General features: G+C 43.9%; 1 pseudogene; it reads left to right on the top strand.

The window, feature by feature from the left end:
* Positions 1 to 14,648, top strand: part of LOC132567343 (FRAS1-related extracellular matrix protein 1-like) — a 323,692-nt pseudogene that overhangs the window by 273,956 nt on the left and 35,088 nt on the right.

The raw sequence follows: 14,648 nt of genomic DNA, 5'->3' as shown, positions 1-14,648 counted from the left end.
ATATTGTGAATTCTGTTCTGTGTTAGTCACTATGTACTAGCTATCATCTTCAACATGAAATGTAAGCATATTCTCATATATGTGGCATATGGTAAATTTTAAAATAACTTTCCCAGTCCTCACCAGCCATAGAGTCATAGAGTTGGAAGGGACCTCCAAGGTCATATAGTCCAACCCCCAGCACAATGCAGGAAATTCACAAATCCCTCCCCCTAAATTCACAGGATCCGAATTGCTCTCAGATGGCCATCCAGCTTCTGTTTAAAAACCTCCAAGGAAGGAGAGCCCACCACCTCCTGAGAAAGCCTGTTCTACTGAGGAACTGCTCTGTTAGGAAGTTCTTCCTAATGTTGAGCCAGAAACTCTTTTGATTTAATTTCAACCCATTGGTTCTGGTCCTACCTTCTGGGGCCACAGAAAACATTTCTGCACCATCCTCTTTATGACAGCCCTTCAAGTCCTTGAAGATGGTGATCCTATCACCTCTCAGCCGCCTCCTCTCCAGGCTAAACATGCCCAGATCCTTCAACCTTTCCTCATAGGACTTGGTCTCCAGACCCCTCACCATCTTTGTCGCACTTCTCTGGATCCATTCCAGCTTGTCTATATCCTTCTTAAAATGTGATGCCCAAAACTGAACACAATACTCCAGGTGAGGTCTTACCAGAGCAGAGTAAAGCGATACTATCACTTCACATGATCTGGACACTATACTTCTGTTAATACAGCCCAATTTTGTATTTGCCTTTTTAGCCACCGGTGCCTGCAGGCTGCAGCGGGGGCCATGAGCAGTGGGATGGGTGCTCCAACTCAAGATAATTTGTGAGGGGGCCCCCAAGATTTCAACTGCCTAGGAGCCTCCACACGGTTTAATTCGGCACTGGGGGGAAACTAAAAAAATGGCACCCTCACTCAAAAAATGGTGTGGGGGCATGCCCACCGCCCCAGGCCAGATGACCCCACCCCCACATGGACAAAGCACCCCAGCCTTCTCCCCCCACTGTAAGCCGAAATGCCCTCAAAACGAGGTTGGGGAATTAGTTAGGTGGGCACCTGGCTCACTAGGGATCTTTTTACCTATGTATACAAGATTAACCAACCAGAGAGTGATGCTTAAATAACGGAACTCTAATTTAGTAAAACCAATTATAATTTATTAAGAAAAATATAGTCTTCCATACAAGATAAAAATACACATCCAATCACACATACAGTCTTAGAAATATAGATAGATCGATAGGGGAACATAAAGGGTAGACACACAGGGTAATATTACCTATCGTAGTCTTCAAGGAAGGCTCCAATGGCGACAAAAGAGGATGGGGGAAATAGACCCAAAACTGTGGCCAGAATTGGGGATGGATCTAGACAGCGGAACTGGGATACTGCTAGAAGCACACATGAGTGGAGTTGGTCAGAGGTTAAATAGACTAGCTTAGACCCTCAGGGGCTGGGAGGTAGGAGGGAGGAGAAAGGGGAGGCTCTGCAATGACCAGGAGGGCTGGACTATTGCAGAGCCAATAGCAAGTCCCTTGGTGGCACCCAATTGGGTACCTGCTCTTGACCAATGAACTTGCTTGGGTCCTGTGTACCTGAAAGAACTTTCAGATTGAAACAGGCCGTGGGACAGGCTCCAAAGTGATAGAATAGAAGTGATTACTGAGTGGGGAACACTTAAGATTAGATGGACTTATCTGAAAAGGTGACAATAGAGAATCAAATATTGACCTAGGTGTCCCCCGGATTAGACAAAAGACTTGGCTCTGGCCGGAGATAGTCTTCCTCTTTTTCTATCTTCTTCCAGGCACCAGTCTTTGTCCTGGGTTTCATTAGACAAAGGCTTGAGTGGTCTGGCAGGATCCATGCCTGGATAAGCTTGATTGCCTTATGCAAAAGCTGAAGCAGATGCTGGAGATGGAATCAGGAAAACAAGATGGATTCTGGTGGTGTTAGCCTTTGGTTCATGGAAACAGGCTGGAAACTGTTTGCTTGTACAGTTCATGGTGGCATGGCTTCTTTTTCTGCAGCAGCCAAGACTGGGCACACAATGAGTAGAATGCTGCTGCAAAGCTGAGGCTTATAGTATCCACATAAGCCTTAGAAACCGTGGGCAAAGTCCACTTCTTAGAGCAGATGTTTGAGAGTCAAAACTCCAGGCACCCTGGCAACCATACTGGTGATCACGATGTCCATATGTATGAAAAGTAGGGGGCTTTCCTTACACCACAGGCACCCACCCCTTTTCTCCTTCCTGGGTCTGTGCACAGACCCAGGAAGGAGAAAGCGGTGGAGGACAGCACTGCAGCATTTGCTCCATCCTCAGCTCCAAGGACAGAGCACATGCTATCATGATGCCCTTGCTTTCTTCGTCCTGTGTCTGTGTGCACAGACCTGGGAAGGAGAAAGGGGAGGCATCATCATTGCATTTGCTCCATCCTCTGCTCCAAGGATGGATCACATGCTGCTGTGACGCCTCTGCTTTCTCCTTCCTGGGTTTGTGCACAGACCCAGGAAGGAGAAAATCAGTGGGGTGGTGGGGGTGGAAGGAGGAGAAGGTGTTCAAGGCCTGCCAATTGATGGAGCCTTTATTGCTCCCCCCACTTGCCCTCTGGGGGTGCCCAATTTGGCAACCCCCAGATGGCGTCTGGGGTGGGTGCCCCATCTGCTCCCCTAGATCTGGCCCTGTACATATGTTCACAATTCCTCTGTATCTTTGATGCTTTCCTCTCCATTTTGTTGTGGCTTTCACTGGTATCTGATTCTGCACTCCTCAGAGTAAGAGCCTATTAAATTGTGCCTAACACTCTGTATTGTAATTATTATCTCCCTCCCTCTTTTCCAAAATAGTTTCACCATCAGCAATGGTCACGTGGAGGAAAATGCCCTTCTGGAACTGAACATCGATCATATTGACCACATTTCATCTGCCCTGCTTAATAACAAAGGTCTCCATATTGTAGAAAGCAGTAAAGGATTTTAAGTCCAGCTGTTCTTCAGCTTACAGATGTGGACAGACCAGTAAAAAACCTATCTATATTATCACTCAGCATCCACAGTATGGGCATTTGTACATTGAAGATTCTGTCTTGCAACTAGTCCAGGTCACATAGCTGGATATCGATTATATGAATATATACTACGCAATGGAGGTGTTGGACAAATGGATAAATTCTCATTTATAGCTACAGCCCAAGTCAATCATGGATTTTTGGTTAATGGTCAGTTGAGAGAAGACCCTATAGATTTTACAATATAGGTATCTGCATATTAACTACATTTCCCTCCTGTATATGGGGGAAATGTAGTTAATATGCAGTTTCTAAGCAGTTAGCATTTGCTGTTAAAAAGGAAAGGCTGAGAACTAGTAGACTGTCTGATGTAAGTACTGGTTGTTGCTATGGGGATATATTTTTTAAGAAATAGGCATCTCTTAAAACTTACAAGGATCAGCTTGAGATGACTTACCATATCAAAAGTGAAGGTGGGAGTCATGAGTCCTGAGATATAATCTACAGAGGTCTGTCATTAGAAATTGTCATCTAAGATCCCTTGTGTGGGCCAAAATTAAGATACCTGAATGCAAAGGTGGATGGGGCTCTTTTTTATTTTTTTTACTAGCATGAAACCCATGCTTCGCTACAGTATTTAACTATTTTTAATCCAGTTATTTATTAGATTTATATCTCGTTTCCCTGCTGAAGCAGGCTCAGAGCAGCTTACATATCAATAAAACTATTACATAAACCAATATTAGAAATATAACCAATGAGATAATAAAAACATTTAAAACAATAACAGATGCTTTATCAACAATTTTAGAGATGATAATATATTTAATTATGGTGGAAACATATCTGTTTCATAATTTCAGCTATTTCATCCAGATGTTCTGGTGAGATATAAGATCAGGTCTGTGCATTCAGGTGGTTTGTTTACTTCATTTAATGTGGCAGTTTCTGATCTTAACAGCTGAAGGCTTAGCAAAAGAGCACTGTCTTACAGGCCCTGTGGAATTGAGATAGATTCTTCACGGCCCTCAGGGCCCTCACATCTTCAGGAAGCTCATTCCACCAGCGTGGAGGTGTGACAGAGAAGGCCCTGGCTCTAGTTGTCTTTAGTCTGACTTCCTTAGGGCCAGGGATTGAAAGAAGGTTTTGGAACCCTGACCGTAATACTCTCTGAGGAACGTGGTAGAAAGGCGGTCTTGAAGGTATGCAGGTCCTTTGCCATATAGGACTTTAAAGGTAAGTACCAGAACCTTGAGACAAATCTGGTATGCAACAGGTAACCAGTGCACCCCTTCCAGCATAGGCTGAATGTGCTCCCACAAGGGGAGTCCCAATAACAGTCTAGCTGCAGCATTCTGCATCAGTTGGAGCCTCCAGCTTTGAGACAAGGGTAGCCCCATGTAGAAGGCATTGCAGTAATCCAGTCTCAAGGTGACCATAGCATGGATCACTGTCATCAAGTCTTTGCTTTCGAGGTAGGGAACCAACTGCCTTATCAGCCAGATATAATACTACAATACGTCTGGGTATTAGTCTGGAAATCATAATATTTCTGGGTAGATAATTTTTTTTTGGTGTTTTAGGAAGGGTGTTTTGTTTTGGAAATTGGTTTTGTAATATAATAGCAGTAGGAATAAGACCCTTTGTGAGGGGAAATACAACGGGTTCTAGAAAGAGGCTCTGAGTGACTCCCTCCACCCTTGAAGTCTTCCCTACTCACTCTTCCAAATGAAGGCATTAATTCTTCCCACTCACTCTTCCAATTGAAGGCATTAATTCTCACCCACCCAAGGCAGCTGTTTTCTATAGAGGAACTGATTCTGCCTTCCATCTCCTCCCCCGTCTCTGCAGCCTTTACCTAGGAGAAGCCCACCCTCTCCATGCTCTACCCCTCAAATCTCCAGGAATTTTGCACCCTGGAGTTGGCAACCCAATCTCCTTCTCAGCCAACCATCAACCAGCCAGCCATGAAAGAAATTCACTCCCTGAATTTTGGTTTTCTAGGTTCAGGGTTTTGGGCTAGGCGTTGATGAGTCAGTCAGGACACTTGTTTTTGTATATATAGATGAAGCTACCTTATACCAAACCAGTCTATCTAGCTCAGTATTATCTGTGCTGATAGCAGCTCTGCAGATCTTTCCCAGCAATTGAAGATTCTTGGAACTGTACTTAGGACTTTCTTCATGCAAGGCATCTACTTTACATCGAGTCAAAGTCCCTTCTTCTTAGAGAAGATGTACTTTGAGAATGCTGCCTGTGCATTGGCTTCTGCCTTCTTTTCAACCGTTAAGAATGAAGGCCTATTAAAATCTGTCTTCCTCTGCATGTTTAGTTGAGCCACACACAGAAAATATTTTGGGGTGTTCCAGTTGTTGTAATGGAAAAAAATCCAGATTTATGGAATCTTAAGCAAGCCTCTTGATCATGTTCACATTCTATCAGTGCTAATATTTTTTTAAAACATGGAAAAATGCAAAACAAGCCCCTAAACTGTTTGCAGGAATCGGCTGTTAAGGCCTATGGATATAGATCAAATTTGTATCTGTATTTAAGTGTTCCAGTTGGACTGTGAAATTTAGCTGTGTGTGTTGAAACCTACTCTGTGATGCTGGGTACACATTTAACTGCTTATTCAGGACTGAGAGGCTTAACATGTCTGGTAAATCAGGCTTTGTGGCCACCAGAGAGAGGCACCTCTGGCAAAAGTTCAGGAATCAGTGTTTCGGAAAGATTGGTTTGACCAGCTCTCATGTGAGAACGTGTCCGTGACCAAATGCAGTCAAATTCTAAATGACATTTAACTGCTCCCTTGCTGCACTTAACTATGGCCAGAATCTTCCTAAACCTTATCTCGGCCAATTCATATCTTTCCTTGACATTCCTATTTTTTTGTTTGTTTGTTTGTTTGTTTTAGAGAATGCATGACATGCTTTGTTTTTTAATAACCTGTCTTCATGGTTTACTGAATACCCTTATAAAGAACTTCCTTGTAAAAATATGCTTTGGCATGTTACATTGTTAAATGGGGATTTCTGATTGCTGTCAACTGTGATACATATAGTATGATCCTGTGCATGTTTACTGAAAAACAAGTTCAGTGGGACTTTCTCCCAATGAAGTATGCAGCCTTCACATAACAGATTATCAATAATTGGTCCTCTTCAAATGCTTTTATTCCTTGTAGATGTGATAATTTGGTTTACAAAATGATATAGCTTTTAGAATGTGAAGGGTTAATGGAAGCAGCTCCTAAATTGCATGTTTCTTAAAACTCATGGCCTAGTTTACTAATCAGTTGTCATAAGATGTCAGATAGGGAACCATCACTTCAGAACTACAGAATGCAGTCAGTCAAGCAACTAATTGGTTGGACAGTGGCATGAAGGTGTGTGTCCCAAAGGAGGGCGAATTATCAGAACAGGTGAAGAAAGTTTGGATAGATGAGCATCTCAGTGGTGTAACTCTCAACACTTGGCTGAGTTACAGTGATGTTGATGGGGAGGGCAATTTTATCCCTTCTTTGGGGAGAATACATCACAGTGGACTGAATTACCATCATTCACCTTTTCTGCTCTAATGAAATTGCACATCAGCTGTATGCTTGAAGGAGCATGACCCAGACTATAGGGAATGCCAAACTTGGGGGGAGGGGTAATCTTCAAAAGCTTATGCTTTCTGTGGTCTTTTTCTTTGCAATTTGTCTTTCTTCTCCCATCTTTCTCCCCAGGCAGCAGTCCTGATATGGTGCTACCACTGCACACAGTTTTGAGCTATGGTCCCTGATCTAGAACATAAAAAGAACCTTGTTGGATCAAACAAGTGGTCCGTGCACTCCAGCATCTTTTTTTACACTGCAGACAACTCAAAAGGCCAACTAACAGCACAGAAGTCTAAGCCTTCCTTGAATATTTCCTCCTATCACTAGTATTAAAAGACTTACTGCCTCTGGACCTAACGGTTTCCTTCAATAACCATGGCTAGTAGCCACTGATGGACCTGTCTTCCATGAATCTATCAAATACTGTTTTAGTGGTTATCATTAAATCCACTGGCAGTGAATTCAACAGTTAATTTGCTTGAAGACTATGTGTTTATTAAAATATTAGTGCCTTCTGTTTCCTATTTCTTCAAAGTGACTAAACTTAAGAATTTTCTTTTGTACATCCGGACTCAATTCCCCATCAACTTCATTGGTGAAGTTGGTCAACTTCATTGGTCAAGTACTAGTATTATTGGAGAGGAAGAAAAGGTTTCCTTTGTCCCAGGACTTTTTTTGTAGAAAAAGCCCAGCAGGAACTCATTTGCATATTAGGTCACATACTCCTGATGCCAAGCCAGCCGGAACTGTGTTCCTGCTCAAAAAATGTCCTGCTGTATCCACTTTCTTCAGCCCTGTGATGTGCCCTATGAAATTTTCCTAAAATGCCAACATTCCTGTGTCATATCTTACTATGAAACACCCTTCCCAGCAGATACATTATTTATTCCTTCCCTTCTGTATTGTTACTTGCCAGTCACCTTATGGGACCTTTTTTCTGAGCTCACAGAATATTTTGTTCACTCTCAGGCACTGCCCACCCAGTAGTCAGCTGCTGTTTGTAGCCATTCACCAATGTCCTAGATGCTTGGATAATACTTCCTACAAAATCTATAGAATCCTTGCCTCTGCTAAAAACATCTGACTGAGCATTACCAGATCTTGCTTTATCTGCTGGAAGCCAGTAGCATCCATCATCAGATCAGTTTAAGTACAACTTTCAATAGGACCGAAGGGAACTTGGTATAAAAGTGCTCAGGGAAATCTGACTGGGAGATAAACTCCTAATCCAAGACTGCATATAAGGGATTAGTTGTTTAGCTACACTCCTCCTCAGACCAAACAGGATCACAGTTAAAACTCCTCTCATTCTCTGTGTAGAATACAATTAGTTAAATTCATTTCATTAAACAAACACTGCATTGTTGCTTCTGCACTTTTTAAATGGTAAGTCATCAGACAACAGCAAAGTGAGTCACATCGTAAACAGGGGCATCTGCCGTTCTTGGCTAACTTCTGCCACAATAGAATCAAATATTGAGTGAAGGAAAAAAATCAGTTTCAGGTCTCATGTTTAACATTCAACGTGCACAGGTGAGAGTTGGATAAAGGAAACCTACAAGTTTTCGTTCTCTTGCTCCATTCTCTCTCTCTCTCGGCTTGGCTTCGCGAACGAAGATTTAAGAAGGGTGCAATAGTCCACGTCTGCTGCAGGCTCGCTGGTGGCTGACAAGACCAATGCGGGACAGGCAGGTCCGGCCACAGTGGCTGCAGGGAAAAGTCTGATTTAGGGTTGGTGCTGTAGCAGTGCGATTCTTCCTCAATCTCCTTTTGTCCTCAAGACCAGCTATGCGTGCGTTCTCAAAGGAAGAGACAGCCTGGTGGATGGTGTGCCTCCATGCTTTGCGATCTGAGGCTAGGTCAGACCACTGGTGATGGTTGATGCGACAGGTGCCAAGGGATTTCTTCAAGGAGTCCTTGTACCTCTTCTTTGGTGCCCCTCTATTTCAATGGCTGGTGGAGAGTTCGCCATACAGGGCAATCTTGGGAAGGCAGTGGTTTTCCATCCTAGAAATATGCCCTGCCCAGCGCAGCTGCGTCTTCAGCAGCAGTGCCTCAATGCTGGTAACCTCCGCCCGCTTGAGGACTTCAGTGTTGGTCACAAAGTCACTCCAGTGGATGTTGAGGATGGTGCGAAGGCAGCGCTGATGAAAGCGCTCGAGGAGTCGCAGGTGATGACGGTATAAAACCCACGATTCGGAGCCGTAGATGAGGGTTGTCATCACAACCGCTTTGTAAACATTGATCTTTGTGCCTTTTTTCAGATGCTTGTTGCTCCACACTCTTTTGTGCAGTCGGCCAAATGCACGGTTTGCCTTTGCCAGCCTGTTGTCAATCTCCTTGTCGATCTTGGCATCTGAGGAGATGATGCACCCCAGGTAGCTGAACTGCTGGACTGTCTTCAGAACTGATTCACCCACAGTGATGCAGGGAGGGTGATAATCTTCCTGGGGTGCAGGCTGGTGGAGAACTTCTGTCTTCTTCAGACTAACTTCTAGGCCGAATAGCTTGGCAGCCTCTGCAAAGCAGGATGTCATATGCTGCAGAGCTGATACCGAGTGGGAGACGAGTGCAGCATCATCAGCAAACAGTAGCTCTCGGATGAGTTTTTCTATTGTCTTGGAGTGGGCTTTTAGTCGCCTCAGGTTGAACAGGCTGCCATCGGTGCGATAGCGGATGTAGACACCATCGTCATCATCTAGATCTACTGCGGCTCTTTGAAGCATCATGCTAAAGAAGATCGTAAAGAGAGTTGGCGCGAGAACGCAGCCTTGCTTTACACCTGTGCCTATTGGGAAGGGCTCCGAGAGGTCGTTACAGTGTCTGACTTGGCCTCGCTGGTCTTCGTGTAGCTGGATGATCATGCTGAGGAACCTTGGGGGACATCCTAAACGTTCCAAGATTTGCCACAGGCCTTTCCTGCTAATGGTATCGAAAGCTTTGGTAAGGTTGACAAAAGTCACATACAGAGCCTTGTTCTGTTCCCTGCATTTCTCTTGGAGCTGCCTGAGAACAAATACCATGTCGGTGGTGCTCCTGTTAGCTCTGAAGCCGCACTGGCTCTCTGGGAGGAGTTCTTCTGCAATGGTGGGCACCAGTCTGTTCAGGAGTATTCTGGCAAGGATTTTGCCTGCCTTGCTCCATTATATCACCCCAAATATATCTTCTTAACAGATAGACTGTCAAGATAAAACTGCTCCTAAACTCCTTGTAAATTTATGCCCAACTACTATACAAAACATGAAAGATGGCAGGTTTGCAATCCCCATCACAGTTCAATACCTGAAAGTCACAGATGCTTATAGCAAAGATGAGGAGCTCATTTTCAATATTCTTCAGCCTCTTTTCTTTCGATATCTGGAAAAACCAAATGCAGGTATTTTATTTCTTAGCTATAATATACAGTCTTGTGAAATACTACAATCAGCTACAACCCAGGCAAAAGAGACAAATAGAAACACCACTTGCTCAAAAAGGCATCACTCTCCAGCAGGTTATACACACCCACACACCCTCAAAACTATCTTCCCACTCAGCAAATTCTCCCCAGCAGTTAAGGAAAAGCCAACCCCACCTCACCACTCCAGCAGCTCTCTTTCTTGTTCCTTCTCAGGGCCCAAAGGACTCCCCAATCAGATGCCACGTGGAACAGAATCAGTAAAGTCTTCCTGTTCTGAATAGTCCCCAGTATTTGGAAGTCAGAAGTAACCTGTCTCTAAAGATGCAGATTATGCTTTCCAAAGAACATTTATAAGTGGCGTATCAGCTGAAGCTTATGATAGGCACTACAGAAGAAATATGTGCCTCCAGCTGTTAGCCAGGATCCAGCAGTACCCACAAGTTAAGAATCTGTTCCTTTAGGGGAAGTGCAATCCCCTTCAGGACATGCTGACTCCTCACTCTTTGAGCAGCTTTGACAATGACCAGGAGCAGCTTGGTCTTCTCTGGTCTGATATTCAGTTTACTGGCTATTATCCATCCCATTACCAACTGCAGGCCCTGTTCAGGACTTCCACAGACCCATCTGACTCAGCTGTTAAGAAGAAGTAGAGCTGAGTGCCAGCCACATGTTGGTAACACCTTACTCCAAATCCCCTGATGACAGCATAAATGCCATGGGAGCAGCAGCTGTTCCTTAATCATCTACAATCAGCCAATCAAGTAAGGTGGAACCATCAAAGCACAGTACCCCCCTCCCAACTCAACCAGCCTCTTCAGAAGGATACCATGGTCACCGGGTCCGGATGGCATACATCCAAGAGTTCTGAAAGAACTCAAAGTTGAACTTGTGGATCTTCTAACAAAAATCTGTACTCTTTCATTGAAATCTGCCTCCGTTCCTGAGGACTGGAAGGCAGCAAATGTCACCCCCATCTTTAAAAAGGGTTCCAGAGGAGATCCGGGAAATTACAGGCCAGTCAGTCTGACTTCAATACCAGGAAAGTTGGTAGAAAGCATTATCAAGGACAAAATGAGTAGGCACATTGATGGACACGGGTTATTGAGGAAGACTCAGCATGGGTTCTATAAGGGATCATCTACAATCAGCCAATCAAGTAAGGTGGAACCATCAAAGCACAGTACCCCCCTCCCAACTCAACCAGCCTCTTCAGAAGGATACCATGGTCACCGGGTCCGGATGGCATACATCCAAGAGTTCTGAAAGAACTCAAAGTTGAACTTGTGGATCTTCTAACAAAAATCTGTACTCTTTCATTGAAATCTGCCTCCGTTCCTGAGGACTGGAAGGCAGCAAATGTCACCCCCATCTTTAAAAAGGGTTCCAGAGGAGATCCGGGAAATTACAGGCCAATCAGTCTGACTTCAATACCAGGAAAGTTGGTAGAAAACATTATCAAGGACAAAATGAGTAGGCACATTGATGGACACGGGTTATTGAGGAAGACTCAGCATGGGTTCTATAAGGGAAGATCTTGCCTCACTAACCTGTTACATTTCTTTGAGGGGGTGAACAAACATGTGGACAAAGGAGACCTGAAAGATGTTGTTTACCTTGACTTCCAGAAAGCTTTTGATAAAGTTCCTCATCAAAGGCTCCTTAGTAAGCTTGAGAGTCATGGAGTAAAAGGACAGGTCCTCTTGTGGATCAAAAACTGGCTGAGTAATAGGAAGCAAAGAGTGAGTATAAATGGGCAGTCTTCGCAGTGGAGGACGGTAACAGTGGGGTGCCCCAGGGCTCGGTACTGGGTCCCATGCTCTTTAACTTGTTCATAAATGATTTAGAGTTGGGAGTGAGCAGGCCAACTTTGCAGATGACACTAAATTGTTCAGGGTGGTGAGAACCAGAGAGGATTGTGAGGAACTCCAAAGGGATCTGTTGAGGCTGGGTGAGTGGGCGTCAACGTGGCAGATGTGGTTCAATGTGGCCAAGTGCAAAGTAATGCACATTGGGGCCAAGAATCCCAGCTACAAATACAAGTTGATGAGGTGTGAACTGGCAGAGACTGACCAAGAGAGAGAGAGCTTGGGGTCGTGGTAGATATCAATCAATCAATCATTTTATTTATATCCCGCCCTCCCCGCCGAAGCAGGTTCAGGGCGGCTAACAACATCAAATCAAATACAGTAAATTATACAATAAATATTTAAAAGCAATAGCTAGTTTAACAGTTTAATTAAGATTCTAAAATTACTAAAATTAACATTCTGGTGCTATTTCAACAGATGGTGAAAGTCTCTTAGGCAAGTCCCTGTATCTTTTTAATCGGTGAAGGCCATCCCAAAGATGAAAATGAAATGTAAACTCACTGAAAATGTCAAGACAGTGTGCGTTTGAAATAAAAAAGGCCAATGCCATGCTGGGAATTATTAGGAAGGGAATTGAAAACAAATCAGCCAGTATCATAATGCCCTTGTATAAATCGATGGTGCGGTCTCATTTGGAGTACTGTGTGCAGTTCTGGTCGCTGCACCTCAAAAACGATATTATAGCATTGGAGAAAGTCCAGAAAAGAGCAACTAGAATGATTAAACGGCTGGAACACTTTCCCTATGAAGAAAGGTTGAAACGCTTGGGACTCTTTAGCTTGGAGAAACATTGACTGCGGGGTGACATGATAGAGGTTTACAAGATAATGCATGGGATGGAGAAAGTAGAGAAAGAAGTACTTTTCTCCCTTTCTCACAATACAAGAACTCGTGGGCATTCGATGAAATTGCTGAGCAGTTGGGGTAAAACGGATAAAAGGAAGTACTTCTTCACCCAAAGGGTGATTAACATGTGGAATTCACTGCCACAGGAGGTGGTGGCGGCCACAAGCATAGCCACCTTCAAGAGGGGTTTAGATAAAAATATGGAGCAGAGGTCCATCAGTGGCTATTAGCCGCAGTGTGTGTGTGTGTGTGTGTATATATATATATATATATATATATATATATATATATATATATATATATATATATATATATATATAAATTTTTTGCCACTGTGTGACATGGCTTCTCTTATGTTCTTATGGTTGATGATACTGAATACCAAAATGACATCCAGGAGAATAAACTGGAATTCACCCCTCCTGTCACTCTCCCAGTGAAGTTCATTTATTAGGGCAACCAAGGCCACTTCCATACCAAACCCAGCCCTCAATCCAGACTGCAATGGATCTAGATGGTCCATCTCCTTCACGACTGTCTGATGCAATATGGCCACCACCCGCTCAAGCACCTTGCCCCAAAATGGAATGTTGCGCATTAGGAAGTAGTTGTTGCCTCTATTTTATTTTTACCCCTTTTCCCATTCTACTCTGTATTCCTTTACCTCCCCCCTTTTTTCAAATTTCAATTATATTATATTATATATATATATAAGGAGGAGCCAGTTTGGTGTAGTGGTTAAGAGCACAGGCTCTAATATGGAAGAACCAGGTTTGATTGCCTATTCCTCCACATGCAGCTGCTAGGTGACCTTGGACAAGTGCAAGAGCAGCTCTCAAGAGCAGTTCTTGAAGAGCTCTCTCAGCCCGCCACCCTCATACAGCGCCTGTTGTGGGGAGAATAAGGGAAGGATATTATAAACTGCTCTATGACTCTGAGTGAAGGGTGGGGTATAAATCCAATCTCCTCCTCTTCCTCTTCTTCCAATGTGGTTAGAACTACACTTTCCCACGGAGAGGCATTTATTACCTTCTGGACCAATTTGACCAACCTAGCCTAGCTTGATACCATCAGCCACAAAGGGCAAGGGTCGTGTATAGACATGGTAAACCACACACTTCTGAGCAGCTTGTTCACTTAATCAGGACTCACCTCATGAAAATAATCCATACAGTTAGGACCAGATTGTTCTCTACTGAGACTGAACTGAAGCAAGTATAGGCAAATGCAAGTGATTTTATCTAGAAAATGCATCAAGCAGGCCTGTATGTTTTCCAGCCCTATATTTTCAGAAGTCTAGGATGAGAGCCCCTTCACAACCTGGAAAGCCCCACTGGATGGCATTTGTGCAGAAGCAAAGGTGACAGAGAAATGAGCTCACTTTGCTTAAGCATCATAATGTGCTTTTACCTGTGCTCAATCACAGTCACTTAAGATGCTCTTACTTATAGCTTTTCGTTTGTTTTAATTTTGGGTTTTATACCTTTTGATTTTTTCCTTGTGTTGTCAGACACCTCAGGTCTTGGGAAAGAGGAAGAAGCCAAATGTTTTAAATTATCATATATAATAGTTCACAACTGAGTTGATGGCATTTATATGAAAGGATGTTTTGTTTTTGGAATTGATTTTGTAATATAATAGCATTAGGGATAAGGTCTGTTGTGCAGGGAAACACAACGGGCTCAAAAAAGAGGCCTTGGGTGACTGCCCCCCCCCATCAAGGCCATAGCCAGGATTAGAAAATTGGGGGGGGGGTCAATTTTGGCGGGGGGGCAGTGGAAGAGGGGAGGAGGCGGCAGCAGTGGCAGCAGTGGCTCTCAAGCAGCCACTCTTTTGGCCACTCTTCCTTCCGCTGCCCCCTCCCCCACAATTGATATCACGCAGGAGGGGCAATGGAGCAGCCACCGGCCTCCTGTGCTATTTAAAGG

Source organism: Heteronotia binoei, chromosome 2, assembly GCF_032191835.1.
Source record: "Heteronotia binoei isolate CCM8104 ecotype False Entrance Well chromosome 2, APGP_CSIRO_Hbin_v1, whole genome shotgun sequence".
Classification (NCBI taxonomy): domain Eukaryota; kingdom Metazoa; phylum Chordata; class Lepidosauria; order Squamata; family Gekkonidae; genus Heteronotia; species Heteronotia binoei.
This window is presented reverse-complemented; position numbering and strand designations above follow the sequence as displayed.